Source organism: Argentina anserina, chromosome 4 (assembly GCF_933775445.1).
Source record: "Argentina anserina chromosome 4, drPotAnse1.1, whole genome shotgun sequence".
NCBI lineage: Eukaryota > Viridiplantae > Streptophyta > Magnoliopsida > Rosales > Rosaceae > Argentina > Argentina anserina.
The window spans coordinates 1,589,383-1,613,018 of NC_065875.1; the positions used below are offsets into that span (position 1 = coordinate 1,589,383).

The window sequence follows — 23,636 nt, forward strand, 5'->3', positions numbered from 1 at the left end:
GTGGACGTGCTTGGGAAACTATATGTGGATGAGGTAGTGAGACTTCATGGTGCTCCAGTTTCTATTGTTTCTGATAGAGATGCACATTTCACTTCGAAGTTCTGGGGTGGTTTGCAGAAGGCGATGGTCACTACCTTGGATATGAGTACAGCTTTTCACCCTCAGACGGATGGACAGACAGAGAGGGTGAATCAGGTGATGGAAGACATGTTGAGAGCATGTGTGTTGGATTTCAAGGGTAGCTGGGAAGATCATTTGAGATTGATTGAGTTTGCCTACAACAACAGCTACCACTCTAGCATCGGTATGGCACCTTATGAGGCTCTTTATGGTAGACCATGTCGTTCACCGATCTGTTGGGCCGAGGTTGGTGATGAGGCACTGATGGGTCCAGAGGTTGTTCAGGAAACCACGGAGAAGATCTCGATCATTCGGGATAGAATCCGGACCGCACAGAGTAGACAGAAGAGCTATGCAGACCTAAAGAGGAGACATGTGGAGTTTGAGATCGGCGATCATGTGTTCTTGAAAGTTTCACCTATGAGGGGTGTGGTGAGATTTGGCAAGAAGGGAAAGTTGGCTCCGAGGTACGTTGGGCCCTTCGAGATACTTGAGAAGGTGGGCGAACTACCTTATCGACTAGCCTTGCCTACTAGCATGTCGGGCGTTCACAACGTCTTCCACATTTCCATGTTGAGGAAGTATGTACCAGATGAGTCACATGTGATCGATCATAGCACCATTGAAGTGAAGGAAAATGCCACATTTGTGGTAGAGCCGGTTCGTATCCTGGATAGATCCACAAAGAAGCTTCGGAGGAGAGAAGTTGAGCTAGTCAAGGTGCTGTGGAGTCACCATGATGAGGGTGATGCATCTTGGGAGCTAGAGTCAGACATGATGACTAGATATCCACAGTTGTTTGTTGAGTGAGCTTGAATTTCGGGACGAAATTCCTTTAAGGGGGGTAGATTGTAATAACCCTAAATTTCAAAACAATATTTGGTTTAATTTAAATTCTTTTAAGTTGTGAAGTTTGATTAAAAACGAATGTGATGGTTGCGATACTTTGAAACGAAAAACGGAAACGTTTTCGGAACGTTTATTAAGAAAAACGTTACGTTTCCGAACGAAATTATCGACTTTTATTCCGTCGATCGGTTGCGAAAACTTCCTTCACGAAAGTTGTAGATTGCGAAAACTTCCTTCACGAAAGTTGTAGATTGCGAAAACTTCCTTCACGAAAGTTGTAGAGCTCGTCGATATGAGTTCGTGGATATGTGACGCGTTCTAATCGGACGACGTACGTAAAAGTTATTAACGACGGAAGTTAGTTTCCGATTTTGGGAGGGGGTATAAAAGGAAATGTTTTTAGCTAGGGTTCCCATAATTGGAAACCCTTTCGTTCCTCTCTCACCCCGCCTCCCTCTTTCTCTCTCTCTCCCCGAAACTCACTCACCCTCACCTCAGAGAACCGCCCCCGGCGATCTACCACGCAGGGCAGCCGTGACGTGCACCGCTCGGCCTAACGACATCGCGAGGACCCCTGCAGCCACCCTTCAGCTCGCCAGCTCGAGCCTCGCCGCCGTGAGGACGCCCGACGTCGCCAAGTTTCTGCAAATCGCCGCGCCGAGCTTCTCAGCCACCACCGAGCTAGAAGCGAGCTCACCACCATCGAATCGAGGTGAGATTCATGTTAGTGATGTATTGTGTGATCGTTGTGATGATTTTTAGCATTTTTGGAGTGAATCGAAGGGAGGACGGAGGAGAGGGTACCGCTGCCTAAAGGCGGCGCGTGGGAGAGCGTGGGAGGCGTAGGAGGCGTAGGAGGTGGTCTGTGACCGTGGGGAGGAAGAGGAGGAAGAAAAGGAGAGAAATGGGGTGGTGGTGGTGTGATGCGCACCGTTGGGGGGTGTCGGCGCGTGGGCCCCACGCGCGGCCTGCCGGAGGTGGCGCGTGTGCCACGTGCGGCGGTGTGAACAGTTTTGACAGAAGGGTATTTTGGTAATTTACTGTGTACGGTAAATGTAAATTTTAATTACGTACGGTAAATGTAAATATAAATTATTTTCAGTAAATGTAAAAAATAATTTGTAAAAGGGTAATTTAGTAAATTTTATTTACTGAGATTGTATTTACATTTAAACAGTACGTATACGTACATAAATACGTATATAATATTTATACATACAGAAATACGTATATAGTATTTATACGTACAGAAATACATATATAGGATTTATACGTACAGAAATACGTATATAGTATTTATACGTATAGAAATACGTATTAAGTGTATATTTGTACAGTAACCGTGAATAGTAACAGTGAACAGTAACACTGAACAGTAACTTCGTAAAACCGAAAATTGCTGAACAGTAACCGATTATTACTGTTTCGGCATTTAAAGGTTTACGAAACGATTCTAAATTTTTTTCTTATCTTTTCAAGGTGATCGTTAAATCGAGGAAAGGAATTATCTTCGGGAATTGTGGAATTACGCTCAAGTCAATAAGGTGAGTAAAATCTCACATATTTACGAATCTATCCTTGCGGTGATTCTAAGATGTTTGCAAGAGTTTTTATTATTGAAATACAACATGTATACAATATAATGGATTCTATATATATTGTAATAAATGGTAATAAGTACATATATATATAATTTGCTATATTGTATACTGTTATGAATTCATCTGGATTAGGTCAATTTGATGACAAGCATATGAGTTTAATATTGAAATTGTTAAACGTTTTGTCTTCGGACGTGTTTATAAATTATGACATGTATAAGATATAATGAATTATATATATATATCGTACAAATGGTAAATAAATACGTATATATATAGTTTGTTATATAATATACTGTTATGATTTTATTGTGATTTTGATTTGTACAATATGATGTGAGATTATTGTACGTGATTTTTAACATTGAGATTGTTAAAATGTTGAGTTGTCTTCGGACGTGATTTGGTACAATATGATGTGAGATTATTGTACGTGTTTGGCAAGTCGGAACCTAGCCTTTGGCCGGGCGAAAGTTACGATACAGTTAGAGCTCTAGTCTGTCTGTCTTAGTACTGCATGTGAGGTAACGGGTGGTTATCTGCTCATGGGTACTCAGATTGTTTTGGATGTTGGGTAGCGGGTGGCTATCCAATATCGGCGGTGTATTACGAGAGGGGTAACAGATGTGTACCAGCGTTCTTGGTACTCGTATTATAAATGCATTTGGGTAACCAGAAGGGTTACTTAATTTTCTCATGAGCGTTTCATTTCATATTCCTTTGGGACAACCAGATGGGCTGTCCATTGACTTATGATGGCATTTATATTTGTTGATTTGTGATTTTTCGTATATTTTGATATGCGAATTATATTTTGATTTTACTCATACGAGCTATAAGCTTACCGGGTTTGTGTTTACAATCCCGGTGCACCAATTCGATGGTGTAGGGGATAATTCCGCAGGTGCTGATTAGTGGAGATTGAGCAACGACTCCGGAGGCTCGAAGTCGTTCGTATCCTACTTGTGGTGAGGTTTTAGCGTGGATTTGTGTGTGAGAATTGGTGTGATTTTATTTGTGAGATTTGTGAGGATTATTACATTTCCATTTTATGTATGGATTATAAATTTGGGTTGTAATAATTGGTTTGTCTGAGTTGTATTGAGAACTCAGAATTGATCTGCTGTGACATTTAAATGATTTCGATTTCATTGAGATTATTTTGTGTTAAACGACTTTAGAATTTTGAGTTTTTAACCTCGAAATTTTGGGGTCGTTACAGTAAACACACATATGTTTCCTATCATGCATTTTCTTTACATTCATAATATTTCTAGTTCTAATAAGTTTGTTATTTCCTAGTTCTAGTCTTAATAGGATTACCCATATTTTAGAGCATATATAAAGCATTCATTCAATTAATATAATTCAAGTTATTTAGAGGTTTATCTCTTATAATACCTTTTTATATTTCGATTTAACGTTTGCCTTCTGATCTTATCTTTTTACCCATACCTTTTACTGCATTATCGTGTTAGCATAGGAGCTAATGTTTAGCAAGGGAATTTACTTTTGTCGTTTTATTTTCAGTCTATAAGATGGAAAGAATTGACTAATTGGTGTGCAGATGAAATTGCTTATTCAAAACTAGTTAAAAACAGCAAAAGCAAAACAGAGGTTTTGGGGAACAAAAGAATATACTTGGATTAATTGCAGCAAACATGGTTTACATTAATACTCTATTGGTAGTCCGCTATTCTCACAAACTTAAGGGAAAAGATCCAAAACCTATATTTCCAAGGCAAAAATATATTTTAGCAATTTTAGCTTTTTATTTGAGAAGCTTATCAAGACAAGCTTCGGTTACACTTCCTTCACATCATTCACAAGGCTCTCCAAAAAGAAAATTATACTTCATGCATGTTTAGTACCTATAAACAGATAGGTTGAAGTCGTCTTGCATGAAACTCCCCTTGTGTATGTTTGCTGGAACACTAGGGTGACGCCATTCATAAGAGGTCCATTGTGGACAAAATTTGCAGAAATTTGATCATCCTCGAGCTAAACAACACTAAAGTTGGATAATGGATGCAGTACCAACGATTTTCTAATCAATTTTGCAGGTACCACAATCTTCCTAATGTAAGGATACTCATTATGTTGTCCAAACCATCAACCCTGAGTGCATACTACGAAATTGGTCAGCAGTCCACCACTACATCCCGAGTCACATGAACGATATACATTTATAAGACAATGCCATCAAAACAATCAAATATAAGAAAGTGCATAACCATTCCATTAGAAATAAGAAAGCAACAAACTGTCTATACAAAAACAGAATTACCACCAGTACTGTAAATTTTGTAGATGTTATAAAATGAATGTATGTGAATCCTACTAGAAATCATAATACATAAAAAAGAGGCACACAAGTCCTAACAATCTGGAGGATGAGGAGATTCGTACTTAAAGCATGAGAAGGATCTAAAAAAATCGTCTCAATCAACATTATGGTTTGTGTTGATATTCATATGCAGATTGAAGATAAAAACAAAAAAAAGTAAGGAATTTCCAACCAACTTGAAATCTGTAATGTCAAAATGTACACTCGCTTAACCATCTCAGGAGAGGTTCAGTAAACTTAATTACAGATACATCATAGATCAACTTATTATTTCCAGCATTAAATTAGTATATGATCGAGATTGAGATTGCAGTAGGCTGAAAATACTTAAATACAATTAATAAATTAGCTGAACTTTCAGCCGTTAAGTTTTGTGGAGAAAAAAGTGTAATACTTTAAAAATCAATCAACACTTAACAGCTCAGATCAAATTTTTTACACACACACACATAGACAAACAATATGATCAAATTAAAAAAAATTCAATACTTCAGAAATTTCAGCATACAATATATATCACAGTATATATCATTATATATTATGACCAAACATCATGATCACAGTCCATGACTCCATATATTGCTGTTTACTGAGACTCACTAGCTCCCCTGTTGTCAAATGATGAACTCCTACCGGTGCAAGCTCCCTTTATCTATAAGATTACAAGCAATAAACCATCAGAGTATGAAATCTACTCCTACAAAGTTCATGGTTGTGAAGTGCTTTACATTTATAACAAACAAGTCAATCCTTAAAATAGATCCTATAAGCACCTATATTTATTAGGACATTTCATTACAGATGAAATCAATAAAACGAATAAAACTTGTCACAATTCTTTCATCATATGATTTTAAATTTAACAAAATCCTAATCACTCAGATTGTTAAGAATATAGGTTATGTTGAAAGGTTATTTCAGTCAATAGGCTATATAGGACTATAAAGAAAATTATGTACTCTTTTGTTACTTACCAAGAATATTATACTAAATGTAGTCTTTTTGAAATCTGATTTTGCTCTCCTTCAATTTTTTTAAGGGGTTTGGATCCGGTTTTAATTAATAATCCTTAAATTTCTTTACTTCTTCTGTATTTTCAATTGAATAAATCACAATACTCAACACATATGACATTGAATTAATAAAAATTCCTAGCCTTTTTGTCATGAAAGAGGCTTCGCTACTCTGATCAATAGCAACAAATTACTTTCCCTAACCAATATTTTACCTTGCAAGTAAACAATGAAAAAAAAACCATTACTTGAAGGAGCAAACGCAAACTTTACACCAGAGCCATTTTAATAACAAATAACCTCAAGAGAAAAATTTAAACAATTCAGTTTTTCTCTGAAGAAAGATTCCAAACCAATCACAAGTCACATAAGCACCAACTGGAACCTAGTCATTCTTGTTGAAAAACTGAACAACTTGCGGAAGCTTTTTTAAATTTCTTCTTGATAAAAAGTAAGGTTACAACACTAAGCTATATAACCATGCATGCATCACCGGTGGGATGACATGATGCCCTACCTCTTATTCTAGCAAAGATATATGATAACCTGACATAACCGAAATACCTGATACTCAAAGATCCATGCAAGACAGCGCTTAATGATGTGCAGTAGAACCATTAATGTGGCAGCACTTGTAACTGATGAAAGTCTCCATACTACGGTGGCAATCAGGGCACTTCATCGAATCCGGAACCTTTCCAGTTGTAACGACCCCAAAATTTCGAGCTTAAAAACTCAAAATTCTAAAGTCGTTAAACACCAAACAATCTCAAATAAATAGAAATCATTAAAGCGTAACAGCGGATCACATCTGAGTTTAAAATATAACTCAGTCAAGCCGATTATTACAAACCCAAATGATAATTCAACATATAACAAATGGAATTGTATAATCCTCACAACCTCACAAATAAAATCACACCAAATCGCACACACAATCCACGCTGGAACCTCACCACGACTGGATGCGATTGACTTCGAGTCTTCGGAGTCGTCACTCAATCACCACTACTCAGCACCTGCGGAAGTATCCCCTACACCATTGTAATTGGTGCACCGGGATTGCAACACAAACCCGGTAAGCTTTACAGCTCGTATGAGTAAAATATTAAAATAACTCTCGTCTCATAAAAGACACAACTCCACATCAACACAGCATAATGAAAATCATGAGAAAACGAGCAACCCATCTGGTTACTCTAATACTTTCACAAAATGGTAACTAATGAGCGCTGGTACACATCCGTTACCCCTCACTTAGTATACCGCTGATGTTGGGTAACCACCCGCCACCCAACATCCAAACAAGCTGAGTACCCATGATCAGATAACCACCCGTTACCTCCATGCAGTACTATGGCAGACAGACTAGAGCTCTAACTGTATCGTAACTTTCGCCCGGCCAAAGGCTAGGTTCCGACTTGCCTCACATGTACAATAATCTCACATCATATTGTACCACACATCACGTCCGAAGACAAATCACAATATTTCACATTTTCCGAGATAAAATCATGTACAATAATCACTCATCATATTGTACGTTTTAAAACTTTCACAATATATCATAATAAAAATCATAACAGTATATTATATAGCAAACTATATATATTTGTATTTATTTACCATTTATACAATATATACATAGTCCACTATATCATATACATGTCATATTTCATAAACACCTGAAAAATTACGTACGATAATCTCACATCATATCGTACCATTAAAATCACACATGCACAATTTTTCTGTCACCGAGATGACTATTTTTAATGAATTAATAACAGTATGTAATTTAATGAACTATATATATATATATGTATTTATTACCATTATACTATATATACGTAGTCCACTAAGTTATATACATGTTGTAATTCATTAAATAAACACACTTGCAAAAATGTTGAATCACCACGAGGGTAGATTCGTAATTCAGTGAGATTTTACTCACCTTATCGACTCAAGCGTAAATCCTCAATTCCCGTTGATAATTCCTTTCCTCGATTTAACGATCACCTTAAAAGAATAAGAAAAGAATTTAGAATCGTTTCGTAAACCTTTAAATGCCAAAACAGTAATAAACAGTTACTGTTCAGCAATTTTGGTTTATACGAAGTTACTGTTCACGGTTCACTATTCACGGTTACTGTGCAATACTCAATTAATACGTATTTTTGTACGTATAAATACTATATACGTATTTCTGTACGTATAAATATTAAATACGTATTTCTGTACGTATAAATATTAATACGTATTTCTGTACGTATAAATATTAATACGTATTTATGTACGTATAAATATTAATACGTATTTCTGTACGTATACGTACGATTTAAATGTAAATACAACTCAGTAAATAAAATTTACTAAATTACCCTTTTACAAATTACTTTTTACATTTACTGAAAGTAATTTATAATTACATTTACCGTAGGTAAAACTTAATTACATTTACCATACGTAAATAAAATTTACATTTACCGTTACACAGTAAATTACCAAAATACCCTTTCAGTCAAAACTAATTACACCACCTCACACGGCGGCGCGTGTGGCACACGCGCCGAGGCTAACCACGGAGCGTGTGACGCCACCGCCGTGCCTAAACTCTCCCCCTCCTCCCCCTCTTCCTTCCTACGGCCTTCAACCACCCCTAGGCTACCCCTAACACCCTCACGCGCCGCCTAGAGGCGGCGGTATCTCCCACCCTCCTTCACTGCCGATCCTTCCCAAATTCGAATCCAAATTCTCCCAATCACCCCCAAATCACCATACAAGCACACACAACTTCAAATCAACAATCATACCTAGCTCAAATGGAGATTTCGATTCGTCGGTGGTGACGTGAGGGAGGCCGACGCAGTCGATGCGAGTGGAGGTGAGGCCGTGTGGAGGCGAGGCCGTGTGGAGGTGAATCGGGGTTCAACCCTTATCGCGGAGGCTCCGGAGGCGAGTGGAGGATGGTGTCGGCGAAGGAGCTCGGGGAATGAGTGATGCTCTCGGCGGTGAGGTTGAGCGCTGCAAGCTCAGGGGTTGGAGAGGGGAGCGGCGTGGTGCTTCCCGGCTAGGCGGTGACAAGCACGTCTCCCTGTTGAAGGGAGATCGGAGGTGAGGCCGAAAGTGAGAGGGAGAGGGATCGGGGAGAAGGGGAGAGGAAGAGAGAGAGAGAGAGAGAGAGAGAGAATGCGGCGGAAAAGAAAAGGGTTTCCTGTTATGGAAACCCTAGTTACAAAAATTCCCTTTTTATACTAGTTTCCAAATCGGAAACTAACTTCCGACGCGAATAACTTTTACGTACGATGTCCGTTGCGAACGCGTCACATGTCCATGCACTCGTATCGACGAGCTCTACAACTTTCGTGAAGAAAGTTTTCATCAACGATCGACGGAATAAAAGTCGATATATTTGTTACGGAAACGTAACGTTTTTTTTTTTTTTAAATTAAGCGTTCCGATAACGTTTTCGTTTTCGATTTCCCGATGTTACAAAATGGAACGAACACGATTTCATATTTTCGAAAACTTATAACTTTAGAAATAGTCGATTAACTCGACCCGAAAAATCGGGTTATTACATTCTACCCCCCTTAAAGGAATTTCGTCCCGAAATTCAAGCTTACTCAACAATAACTGTGGATATCTTGTTTCCATAATTGACTCTAGCTCCAAGGTTGCATCACCTTCATCATGATAGTTCCACCACACCTGGACTAGTTCTACTTCATTCCTCCAAAGCTTCTCGTGGATCTATCCAAATCACCACTGGCTTAATAACGATTGTGGCATTTTCCTTCACCTAAATGGTGTTATGATCACACACATGCAACACATCAGGTTCATACTTCCTCAACTTGGAAATGCAGAGGATGTTGTGAACATCCGACATGCTAGTAGGCAAGGTTAGTCGATAAGCTAGTTCGCCCACCTTCTCAATTATCTCAAAGGGCCCAACGTACCTCGGTGCCAACTTTCCTTTCTTGTCGAATCTCACTACACCTCTCATAGGTGAAACTTCCATGAACACATGATCACCAATCTCAAATTCCTCATGTCTCCTCTTCAAGTCTGCATAGCTCTTCTGTCTACTCTGGGCGGTCCGGATTCTATTTCGAATAATCGAGATCTTCTCCGTGGTTTCCTGAACCACCTCTGGCCCATCAGTGCCTCATCGCCAACTTCGGCCCAACAGATCGGAGGTCGACATGGCTTACTATAACATGCCTCATAGGGTACCATGCCGATGCTGGAATGGTAACTGTTGTTGTAAGCAACTCAATCGATCCTCAAATGATCTTCCCCGTTACCCATAATATCCAGCATATATGCTCTCAGCATGTCCTCCATTGCCTCACTCTCCTCCAAACACCCAATCTGTCACGTGTTCTAACATTAACCGCCACCTGTGAGTCACCAAAATATAATGGGGGTCTCGGTAGAGACGTCAACATACCCCTTTGTCTAATTCACCCCTCCCTTGCGGTTATTAGACAATTCTCCCGTCATGAGCTTGCCCACCCACTATGCATGGTCAAGACTCTCAATATCTAACACGAGTCAAAATAAATATTTAACACATACCTACTACTTGCATCACACAGATCGGTTTCCAAGGAAATCGTACTTATATCCACAACAGTACCGTTATGATTTCACCTCAACCCATCACTAGAACCATGAATCTACCATTCCTTCCAATCTACAAACAATCTCCGTTCATGATTATCTTTTACAATCATCAAAGGTTGTTGTGCATGTTACTCATCCAGCACCTCCTTTGTAATGGTAACTCGATAAGGGTCTTAACTCACTGAGTCCACGACCACAACATAACCCTACCTTTGATTAAGAATTACTCTCGAACAGTTCACCAGGGATTTGACTACTATTCTCACAAGCCAGTAGAGAATCACCGCCGTTATCACAAGAGCGACGCATCATGCATCCTGTCACCCTCACCAAAACTCACCGTCGAAAAAGAAGTTACAGCTATCTGCTTCAAGTCGCAGGACAGGTAAAGAAAATATTTATCTCCCGATAGTGGAACATGAAAATTAGATGGAATTACAGTGCAAAATAAACACAACCCCTTGGTTCATGCATACCTCAAATGTATGACCCATGGTCCCACACAACGCCCCAGTGGCATCATCCATAGTATTGATTTTTCCCACCGTCGTAATACAATAAATTCAGTAAACAATTCAACAACTGAATCCTGATATTGGGTCCACCATCTCCTCCAGACTAACCCAAGATGATTGCTATACCACCACTCTAAACAGTTGTTTCTTTACTTTCAATAAGAACCCTCATGGTCAACGCATTCGGCCGAAATAACTTCTCTGCAAGTAGTAATATAATTGATTACTCTTTATTGTAAAATGTATCCCTTGTTGAACACTTCAGTCAACTTTCCCTTATCCAAAAATAAACAATCTGATGCATAGAGGAAAAGAACCTCTAAGTCTCCAATACTAACGCCACTTGCAGTTGAAAAGAAAATTTAGTCCTCAACCATTTCTTTACCAGTTAGAAGGTACTTGTCACGACCAATTCGTTAAAACCCCACTAAGCTAAGGTCATCTCACACCTTACCTTCAACAGAGTTACTTCACCGCCATTGCGTCTCATTTGGACCTGTGGCATTGTGAAGTTCCAATCCCCAACACCAAATTAATTAAATCCTGAATGGCCAGCGTTCTCATTTAAATGCTCATCTAGCAAATAATTAATTCATATCGCCACATTGAGATTTCTCCATCACCTTATATTTCTTGCTCAGCCAAGAACAATGCGTAACATCAATTGTCTATAGTCGAACCAAAACAAGTTTGGAATCTTACGTCGACAAAAAGTGAATCTCAATTCAATAATTGTATTACCACTTTATGGACGTATCATACGCCCTACCACTCTGTTACCAATAGCGTTAGAGATGCTAGTCACGAAAATTTTCGTTAACCACCTCCAACCTATGGTCTACACATCTCTAGATTAGTTGCATAACTAAAATCTAGTCCTCAACATTTAAACACTGAACCTCCCTCAACATAGGGTCAACGTTCTCCATCGAGTCTCCTTGACAGTTCTCTGCCCTGATAGGAAACTATATACTTAAACCTGTTAGCATTCCAGTATCTGGATCGCTTGTCAAACTCAGAGAGTATTGTAGCCTCTCTAAACTGATTGCACCAGTCATTTAGTCTTGGAATTCATTTGTCCCATCCATACGGCGTCTTCGTTATAGGTGCTAGAACACAGTGTCTCCGGAACGTCTCACTTTACTCAGACATCACAACGATCTGTGATAGTTACTTCAGATCCACATACTCAACATATGCTATGACTCAAGCTCTCATGGCATTATCCGACTCGAGTCAGAGATACGACACTCTGGTTTCCTGGGTCTACAAAAGAATCCACCATGTCAAAACAATCAATCACTGTGTACTGCGGCCTCAACCAATCGATTCCTCGGACCACATCATCACCGAGTTCTGCGGCCTCAACCAATCGATTCCTCAGATCACATCACAGTGTGGTCCGGAATCACTATCAAATAAGCAGAGAACTCTCTACTTCCAATCATAAGAGGATAAGCCTTTCATTGTCTCTAATTTCGAGGAACACTCCAAAAGTGAAGTGACACATAAAGAGTTCCCATAAGCGTAGGAATCAATCCTAACCCCTCCACTGCCAACTATCAATAAATGAATGTGGCTATCATCGTCTTCTCTAAATCAGAGTACTCAATCATTACCAAGTAAGTCCCAATACTCTCGATCCAACGGTCCGCCACCATATGATCCAAGCGTCATGATATGACAGCACTAGCAGCTCACTCATGTCCTTGATCAACCTCAACACACGACTATCGTCTCTAACGATAGCAACAAGATCACTTGTCTTTCCAGTGGAGCAGCCTTCTCATAAAGGTTCTCCACATTGCGGACCCGGCCTGCAGCCCTGACTCGGCCTCGACCTCTCGTCCGTCCTCGGCCCTGTCCACGGCCATTTTCCAAATTCATCTCCGTTCAACAATCAACACTCAGTCATACATGTGAAGTCTCGAATTCGACAAAATAGATCCAACCAATATCAATCATGAAATTTCAGAAGAAGGTGAATCATTGGAATATTGTCACAATACTCTCTACAGGACCAAACCATAAGGTATGGCTCCTAACACTCTCGCGTACCCGACGACATATCAATACCGAGGAGCATGTGATGGGTGCCCGCCTGCAGTCGGATCATCGCTCCTGGATGGTATTGATAATCGCCAAATACGCACTTAGGCTCTGATACCAACTGTAACGACCCCAAAATTTCGAGCTTAAAAACTCAAAATTCTAAAGTCGTTAAACACCAAACAATCTCAAATAAATAGAAATCATTAAAGCGTAACAGCGGATCACATCTGAGTTTAAAATATAACTCAGTCAAGCCGATTATTACAAACCCAAATGATAATTCAACATATAACAAATGGAATTGTATAATCCTCACAACCTCACAAATAAAATCACACCAAATCGCACACACAATCCACGCTGGAACCTCACCACGACTGGATGCGATTGACTTCGAGTCTTCGGAGTCGTCACTCAATCACCACTACTCAGCACCTGCGGAAGTATCCCCTACACCATTGTAATTGGTGCACCGGGATTGCAACACAAACCCGGTAAGCTTTACAGCTCGTATGAGTAAAATATTAAAATAACTCTCGTCTCATAAAAGACACAACTCCACATCAACACAGCATAATGAAAATCATGAGAAAACGAGCAACCCATCTGGTTACTCTAATACTTTCACAAAATGGTAACTAATGAGCGCTGGTACACATCCGTTACCCCTCACTTAGTATACCGCTGATGTTGGGTAACCACCCGCCACCCAACATCCAAACAAGCTGAGTACCCATGATCAGATAACCACCCGTTACCTCCATGCAGTACTATGGCAGACAGACTAGAGCTCTAACTGTATCGTAACTTTCGCCCGGCCAAAGGCTAGGTTCCGACTTGCCTCACATGTACAATAATCTCACATCATATTGTACCACACATCACGTCCGAAGACAAATCACAATATTTCACATTTTCCGAGATAAAATCATGTACAATAATCACTCATCATATTGTACGTTTTAAAACTTTCACAATATATCATAATAAAAATCATAACAGTATATTATATAGCAAACTATATATATTTGTATTTATTTACCATTTATACAATATATACATAGTCCACTATATCATATACATGTCATATTTCATAAACACCTGAAAAATTACGTACGATAATCTCACATCATATCGTACCATTAAAATCACACATGCACAATTTTTCTGTCACCGAGATGACTATTTTTAATGAATTAATAACAGTATGTAATTTAATGAACTATATATATATATGTATTTATTACCATTATACTATATATACGTAGTCCACTAAGTTATATACATGTTGTAATTCATTAAATAAACACACTTGCAAAAATGTTGAATCACCACGAGGGTAGATTCGTAATTCAGTGAGATTTTACTCACCTTATCGACTCAAGCGTAAATCCTCAATTCCCGTTGATAATTCCTTTCCTCGATTTAACGATCACCTTAAAAGAATAAGAAAAGAATTTAGAATCGTTTCGTAAACCTTTAAATGCCAAAACAGTAATAAACAGTTACTGTTCAGCAATTTTGGTTTATACGAAGTTACTGTTCACGGTTCACTATTCACGGTTACTGTGCAATACTCAATTAATACGTATTTCTGTACGTATAAATACTATATACGTATTTCTGTACGTATAAATACTATATACGTATTTCTGTACGTATAAATATTAAATACGTATTTCTGTACGTATAAATATTAAATACGTATTTCTGTACGTATAAATATTAATACGTATTTCTGTACGTATAAATATTAATACGTATTTCTGTACGTATAAATATTAATACGTATTTCTGTACGTATACGTACGATTTAAATGTAAATACAACTCAGTAAATAAAATTTACTAAATTACCCTTTTACAAATTACTTTTTACATTTACTGAAAGTAATTTATAATTACATTTACCGTAGGTAAAACTTAATTACATTTACCATACGTAAATAAAATTTACATTTACCGTTACACAGTAAATTACCAAAATACCCTTTCAGTCAAAACTAATTACACCACCTCACACGGCGGCGCGTGTGGCACACGCGCCACCTCCGGCCGGCCGCGCGTGGGGCCCACGCGCCGAGGCTAACCACGGAGCGTGTGACGCCACCGCCGTGCCTAAACTCTCCCCCTCCTCCCCCTCTTCCTTCCTACGGCCTTCAACCACCCCTAGGCTACCCCTAACACCCTCACGCGCCGCCTAGAGGCGGCGGTATCTCCCACCCTCCTTCACTGCCGATCCTTCCCAAATTCGAATCCAAATTCTCCCAATCACCCCCAAATCACCATACAAGCACACACAACTTCAAATCAACAATCATACCTAGCTCAAATGGAGATTTCGATTCGTCGGTGGTGACGTGAGGGAGGCCGACGCAGTCGATGCGAGTGGAGGTGAGGCCGTGTGGAGGCGAGGCCGTGTGGAGGTGAATCGGGGTTCAACCCTTATCGCGGAGGCTCCGGAGGCGAGTGGAGGATGGTGTCGGCGAAGGAGCTCGGGGAATGAGTGATGCTCTCGGCGGTGAGGTTGAGCGCTGCAAGCTCAGGGGTTGGAGAGGGGAGCGGCGTGGTGCTTCCCGGCTAGGCGGTGACAAGCACGTCTCCCTGTTGAAGGGAGATCGGAGGTGAGGCCGAAAGTGAGAGGGAGAGGGATCGGGGAGAAGGGGAGAGGAAGAGAGAGAGAGAGAGAGAGAGAGAATGCGGCGGAAAAGAAAAGGGTTTCCTGTTATGGAAACCCTAGTTACAAAAATTCCCTTTTTATACTAGTTTCCAAATCGGAAACTAACTTCCGACGCGAATAACTTTTACGTACGATGTCCGTTGCGAACGCGTCACATGTCCATGCACTCGTATCGACGAGCTCTACAACTTTCATGAAGAAAGTTTTCATCAACGATCGACGGAATAAAAGTCGATATATTTGTTACGGAAACGTAACGTTTTTTTTTTTTAAATTAAGCGTTCCGATAACGTTTTCGTTTTCGATTTCCCGATGTTACAAAATGGAACGAACACGATTTCATATTTTCGAAAACTTATAACTTTAGAAATAGTCGATTAACTCGACCCGAAAAATCGGGTTATTACACCAGTAGACCCAGGAATGTCAAGACGGCAGCAAGGTCGACTAGCCTGAATAATTCTCCCATAATAGGTCTTGAAACAAAACTCAAACCCTTTCCCTTGATGTGCTCCTTCCATTTCTCAAAGTCCTCTACCACCTTCAACACCGAGAGGCCATGACCTGTGACCAATACAATCGACCCTTTGCTAAGCACTGCCCATCCACTTTCGTTTTGCTAAGCACTGCCCATCCACTTTCGTTTTTGTAAGGAAGAAGCTTCTGAATTTCTTGACTGACAGAGTCAGCCTGCTTGTGGACTTTGGTTAAGAACAGGCTTTCTACAGCAGTCAAGAAGCGGCCTAGAATGCCATGGTTATCCTCCTTCGCTGCCTTTTCCGATGCATTCCAACTCGATGTGAATCTTAGCTTCCTTGATGACTGGATCGTTTGCAAGGGCAGTGGCTTTCTTTGTGAATTGCTGAATCCATTCGTTGTCTTTACCGCCATAGAAGAAGATGTACTTATTTTCTTTGATCTGTTAAAGGATAACAAATTTCATTAATCGATCTCATTGCTCATAATAACAACGTACTTTGTCCTCAGCTAATGTGTCATTGTTTTATTATTCAATAACGGTGTTTCAATAACCATATGCAAGAATGTATTAATAATGGAGATGACTCCTAGTTCATTAAAATGTAATATGTTGATGCAGTACGTAATCAATGCACTGTGAGGTGAAAAGTAATATAGGCAATAAATAGTAAGTCGTGAGTATGTATATGCACTTTGATTAGTTGACAAGAATTACGTACCCAAGTTGTCACAGATGGGTGAACTCCTTCTACTACAGAGTGAACCCATTCTCTAGATTTTGTAAGTTCTTTTTCTGTTGTCTCCGTAAAAGGGAAGGCATTCACACCCCATACCCGAATCATGTGGAGGGCGTTAGAGTGTTCGACCTTTCCTTGTGGGTTCATCACCACCAGTGTAGGCTTACCCTTGAAGTTCCACTCCTGCTTGATGAACTTGATGCCTGCTATAGGTCCAGAGTACTGAATTGTAAACCACGGCATCTTGTTCTTCAGGATATCAAACTTCTTTCTCAGCTCATCAGTCCATTGCTCCATTGGAACCCAGACAATCTTATACTGACTGTCTTTCTTTGTGAACTCGTGGACCGGCTTCAGAATCGAAATGTCATCATCCGTAATGTCTAGGCTGGAAATGAACAGAAGCAGATTCCTCCTCCTCAGGATGTCGATGTTAACCTGTTAAACCAATTGGCTTGGCATGATTAAACCTCAGTATGATAGTGACAATTTGTAGAGAAGTAATATTATGACTAGAGACGATGTGCAAACCGTTTGTTTTGTGGAACAATCAAACAGTGGCCGGACATAATCCTTTGTAAAGATCAAACCCTTAAACACTTCCATAATTTCAGTAGGTCTTCGGAACAGATTTTGAATAGTTTTGTGATTCTTTGCCTCTTCTGCAGTAAACAACATTAATAATGCTTTAGTTTTCATTTCAAAGAGTGTAAACATATAGAACGTAAACCTCAACTAATTAAAAAAAAAGGCTTTATTAAAAAAAAAAGAAAAGAAGGCAAACGTCCCACCAATTTGTTTGTGGCAAACTATCAGCTGTATCTTGAGCTTGTTAAGGACATAGTGAATTTTTTGAGAATAGGGGGAAAGATCAAATTGTTAAGCTCGAGAATTGCTTGTCGAACTGGTCGATGCATTCAATCATTTGCAATGTGGCCTTGATCAGATTGTTAAGCTCGAGGATTGCTTGCCTGCGCTTGGGCAGCTCAGAAGGCTTGAGCAGAACAGGGACTCGTTTGAGGATCGCAACTGATTGGCAAGGTGGTTTGATTCTCGAAGCTAGGCGAGGAGCCAGAATTCACCAAATTCCATAGCAAAAGCTGCTAGGGTCAGTGATGCCTTTGCTTCCCATGTATACTTCGACAGCTTGTTTAGTATTGCTAGTGTTGTCTTGTGGGCGGTTTTCTCACCAGGAGGCATGCATTGCATCTGAAATTAGAGAAAGCTTCAATTATTATGGAAATTGTAACGAGAAATTTATAAAGTTATTGATTTTTGCTGGTTTATATATGTATGGACCTCGCAAGAGATTCCCTTCAGCGTGCACAATGGTACACTGAAGCTGGCTTTGGGTGTCTTCTCCTCTATGTCTTCCACATGCACCTGGGTACCCTGCAACCATAAGAAGGTAGCAGTCAGTACCAAAATAATAATAAAATGGCCATTCTACGTAGACATATATATTTATAATGTATGTAAACATAATAAACTGAAATATTTATAGTATAATGTGGTTTACCTGGACAATTTTGTCAACAGTTTGGGTTGCGCGCTTAAGGATATTCTCAAGTGCATGGACATGTTGATGTTCAGATGCCTAGCAAATGTTGTGTTTTATTCTGTTAAGCAGTCTACTTTGGTGATGTTGTACTGAAACTTTAAATAAATATTTACCTGAAATTAGTATTTCGTGAGTAAAACAACTAGCCTTTAATAGTTCATTATAAAAACATGATCTTGCGTCTCACATATACACTGAAAATCCACCACCTATCTTTTTATATAGACGAATTTTCATCTATATACATACTTGACACTCTTTGGAGTTTGGAGTGGTGGAGCTAGCAAGCTAGTTTAGCTAGCTAGGTCGCATAGCACATGCATCCAAACAAAAGGTTATGTGAGATGGTAGTGACAATGTTCTAAATATCGTTTTTGGTATCGTATCGGTCGAGAGGTAAAACGATATATCGGGGGATATATCGGTTTTATCGGATTTGCTTATTTTCAATAAAATTTATAAAATTATACTTTAATATGTATCAAATAAACTAAAAAAACGGTACTAAGTAAACTAAAGAAAATAAATACTTGATTTAATGACAATTAAAGTACACGAACGACATCTAATAATAAAAATAGGCATTTAAGAATGATTATTTAGACTTGAAATTCATCATATATATTTAAAATATATAAAGTAAAAATATATATGAAAAAATGAAAAAAAAATAAGTTTTTCAAACAAAAAAAAGAGGAAATAAATATTAAAAAATTAAACAAAAATTGAGAAAATAATAAAAAAATCAAAGTTTGACCGATATATCGGAGTTTGACCGATATTTGACCGATATATCGGGGTTTGACCGATATTTGACCGTTGACCGATATAGTCAACCGATATGGCGATATCGTATCGTTTTCTAAATATCGCCGATATATCGCCGATATATCGGCCGATATATCCGATATTTAGAACACTGGGTAGTGAGTAGTACGTTTGTCCACACCTCTATAGCATATGGCATATGTGGAATGTCCTTAAAAGACTAATTTATATTTTTTCTTTCAGTAAATTTTTTTGTAGGAGGACATTGTTTTAGTTCTTTCTACGTTTATAAAAAAAAATTTAGATTTGAATTAGAGTATATACATGGGGTGACTTTTTTTAATTTCTCTAAATTCGATTCTCCTAGATTTGAGCCGAAACATTGTTTAGGTTTCGCAAAATTATCAACTCAGTGATGAACTTTGCGTAATGATTATAAATTAATGAAATTTAACTACGAGCATAGAAATTTTCTCAAATGTTCCGAGTTCAATTTAAGAAACCCGAATTGTTAAATGGCAATCTATATTCCATATATAAAGGTTAATATATTCCCATTATGCACATCTGGAATGCTCGAAAAGCCTGAGCTCCCGACAATTATGATTGAACTTAATCTTATCTTCGTTCATTATACGTACTTTTGTTCTTCTCTTTTTGGAAAGAGGATCAAATTCCTCTATAGAGTTCATTAGAGTGTCCCAAAGACAGTAGACAAATAAAAATGGTTCGCTGTTGCTAATTATATTTAAGAAACGAGCATCACGTTGAGCTCCTTCGATCTCGATTCATTTCTTCTGGTTCTGGCCCTTCCTTTTTTTGCCAGGCAAAGCTGAAATGAAAACCACAATCCCAGAACCATGAAGAACGGTCCTGTACTTATCGTTTGCGATTGCTCTTTCTCCATGTAATTCAAACAACAAATTGTAACAACCACAAAGGGAATGTTAAACTAAGGTTCAACTTATATTGATAAATTGCCGATTTCTTAATTTTCTTTTGGACCTACGCAAATTTCTATTAAGATTTTTGAGTATATTAGATCAACCAAGCTATATGTATAGTCTTGTAAGTTGTAACCCTTGATTCTCTATTATCAACAGAAGCATATATATAATATATATATATATATATATATATTATCATCAATAAAATAAAACATGATCACATAGATTCGTTGCTGTACTCCGATGTAGGGCAGCTACATGTGATTGATCCTGCTAAGTAATGATGTTTAGTGATCTCTCACCCACTATCACGTACAATATTCTCTACAACTAGTAACTAGATAGGGGAGTGACTCAACCCGAGAGAATTCTGGTGCTGTTCAAATAATTGTCTCCAACAATGAAACCCAAAATGGGTATAGCTCAACCGCTCATATCCCCGCCCAAAATGGATGAGTCATAATACTGTGTTGCAGTGGACCCTATGCATTTAATTGCAGAATATAAGTTGGTTTTGCACTCTCGCATAAGACAAAAAAAAATAGCAATGAGGATACAAGGCGCACTGAAGTAATTTCCCACTGGCTCCGCAATTCTCTACCGTTGGTGAATAATCATCTATTTTCAGAAAATAAATTTTTTGTTGCTTTTTAATTAAACAACCTATATATTTTATATGGTGTATAAATATAAGAAACTGTTAAGTTATAATGATATAAAATATAAATTAATTAAAATATAAAATTAGGTATGGATTTAAGTAACTCTTGTTGGAGATAAACAACAAAGTGCCCAAAATAGGTTTGGGTGACCAAAATTTGAGTTTGGGTAGATTGATAGAGATGCCCTCATAACCCTTCATTAGAAAACTTCATCATACGTACAACACGTACTCTTTCCAACTCAGCTATATGAAAATCGTGTTGTGTACTGTTTAGGGTTTCACGTTCGTTCAATCAAGGCATCAGACTTATAATTTAGATAGGACTAACTTAATAATTAACATTCATACGAAGACACTTAATGATTAACATTTGTTGGAACGTTCGGTATAACGGGAAGATGATCATTTTTTCTTCTTGTTTTGGTCCACAATTTCTTGATTTTTAGCACGGGATGGTCCAGATTAGTGGAAAGGCTATATGGCTGTGTTTGATACCGCTGAGCTTATTCAATAAGTTAATTTATACTTATTTCTGAGAATAAGTAGCTAAGTGTTTGGTAAACTGACTTTTATAAGTAGTTTTTAGTAGCAGAAATAGTGACAGAACGTTTGGTAATCTCAAACTGGCTTATGCTTTTAATTTGTCAAATGACCAATTTAGACATGTAATAATTTCAAATTGATCTTATTGAATTATAGTGTTTCATATGATTAATATTGGATAGATTTAAAATTTGTTCATTAAATGTATTCCATTACAACTTGTTTATGATCATGTAACTACATAAATGTATTATTTCCTTACCATTTTTTCTCAACTCTCAAAACTTGAAAGACTATAATTTGAATATATAATTACTTAGACATCTAACGATTAGTATTATCTTAAACTATATCCAACAGTTCCTATTTATTTCAAATATTAGAACCGAACTAAACCGTTTTTATATAAAACGGTTCGGTTCTAGTCATAACCTATATGTTTTTTCATAAGAACTGAACCGAACTGGTCTTAATTGGTTTGGTTCCAACGGTTCTTTCAGGAATTGAGACTGATTAACAGCCTTACATTTTTCAGCTTTTTAATTCCAAAATCATTTATGTTTTGCAAGGACAACTAACGAGAAGGCGTAGAATGTGAATTTACTCAAATCAACATTTTGAATAATTTTCAGGAAAGTTAAGAAATGAAAATTCAGGTTATTACAGAGATGTTGAAATTGTTGAGAATATACATCTCACATTAGGAATTAAGACCTAGCACGTGAGTTTATAAAGGTTTGAGCCAATCCATCCATTGTCAATTGGTTTTAGATGCGAACCCCATATCACTTTATCATGGTATCAGAGTAGGTTACTCACATCCACGTGTGAATCCAAAATGTCCATATTGATTCCACGTCACTCAAAATATTGTCCACGTGTATAACTTGAAAATTCGCCATACATGCGGGAACGTGTTGAGAATATACATCGTATATTAGGAACTGAGACCTCGCATGTGAGATTATAAAGATTTGAGTCTATCTATCTATTACAAATTAATTTTGAATGTAATGAGAAGTTTGTTAAAAATATAGGGCCTATGTGTATATATATATTGATATTGTGGAGCACGAGGGAAAAAACGTGTACGATCTCCTTTATCCTTTGGACGTGCATGTGCGGACCAAAACGAGCTAAGAATCACATCGTTTCCTTGCCCTTTTTCAGTCTAAGATCTTCTCTCAAGATCGATCACTGTTTTTTTTCCTATAAAAAAAAATATCACTGTTTTTATTTTTTCTTTGTTTCAAAGAAAGCATACAAATGCACTGATACAGCCGGGGAGGAGAATTAATATAAAGGAAGTTGTTGTTTGTCCCAAACGGTTGATTTTGTGTGTCAAAGACTCAAAGGTTAAGTATGATTTTCTCACTTGCAATAAGAATGAAAGTATATAGGAAATAAGTAGAGGTGTTGGCTGTGTTGGGTGTTATAGAGTTTGGAAACACCATTATATTAATCCAGTCTATCATTAATTTTCATCATCCATGAAGTTGAGAAAACCTTGGCGATTCATAATGTACGTAAACTCCAATTGCCCGAGAAGTTTCTCATAAATTGTAATTTTACATGTAGTAGTTAGGAAAAACAAAATAAAAGAGAACTCCATAATTGGTTCTTCACAAGTTTATGATCTGTATTAAACAACTAAATGTGAAAATAAAAACCTTGTTTACTTATGGTTCTTTAATTTCCAGTTCTCTCTTGTTCTAAATACGATTTTCTCACTTGCAATATATAAGAATGGAACTATAGACGATTACTCACACATAGTGATCAGTTTCTATGTGCTTAATTAGTAACATGCATGAAAGAAGGCAGAACCTACATGAGTCTCCCATGGAAAGCTCCCTTATTCCTTCATGAGTTTGTGTACGATTCACGCATCTCAATCTCCAAATTACCCGTTATTACCTTGGTAGAGTTCTAACTACCAAGTCCTCAAATCTATTTAATTTACACAATTAGGTACCCAGTAACATTCACGTGCATAAAATAAAAGTCATAAAGACATTGCTAGTCCTTCACCACATGGCAATGTATTATTGGATTGCTGAAACACACTTCTATGCCACTCTAGAAGCTCAACCTTGCTATAAATAGTCCCCTCAGCAAACACTGA

General features: G+C 38.1%; 1 pseudogene; it reads right to left on the minus strand.

The window, feature by feature from the left end:
* Window positions 1-6,406: 6,406 nt before the first annotated feature.
* LOC126790879 (protein SIEVE ELEMENT OCCLUSION B-like) lies at window positions 6,407-18,231 on the minus strand (annotated as a pseudogene).
* Between the last annotated feature and the right edge of the window lie 5,405 nt (window positions 18,232-23,636).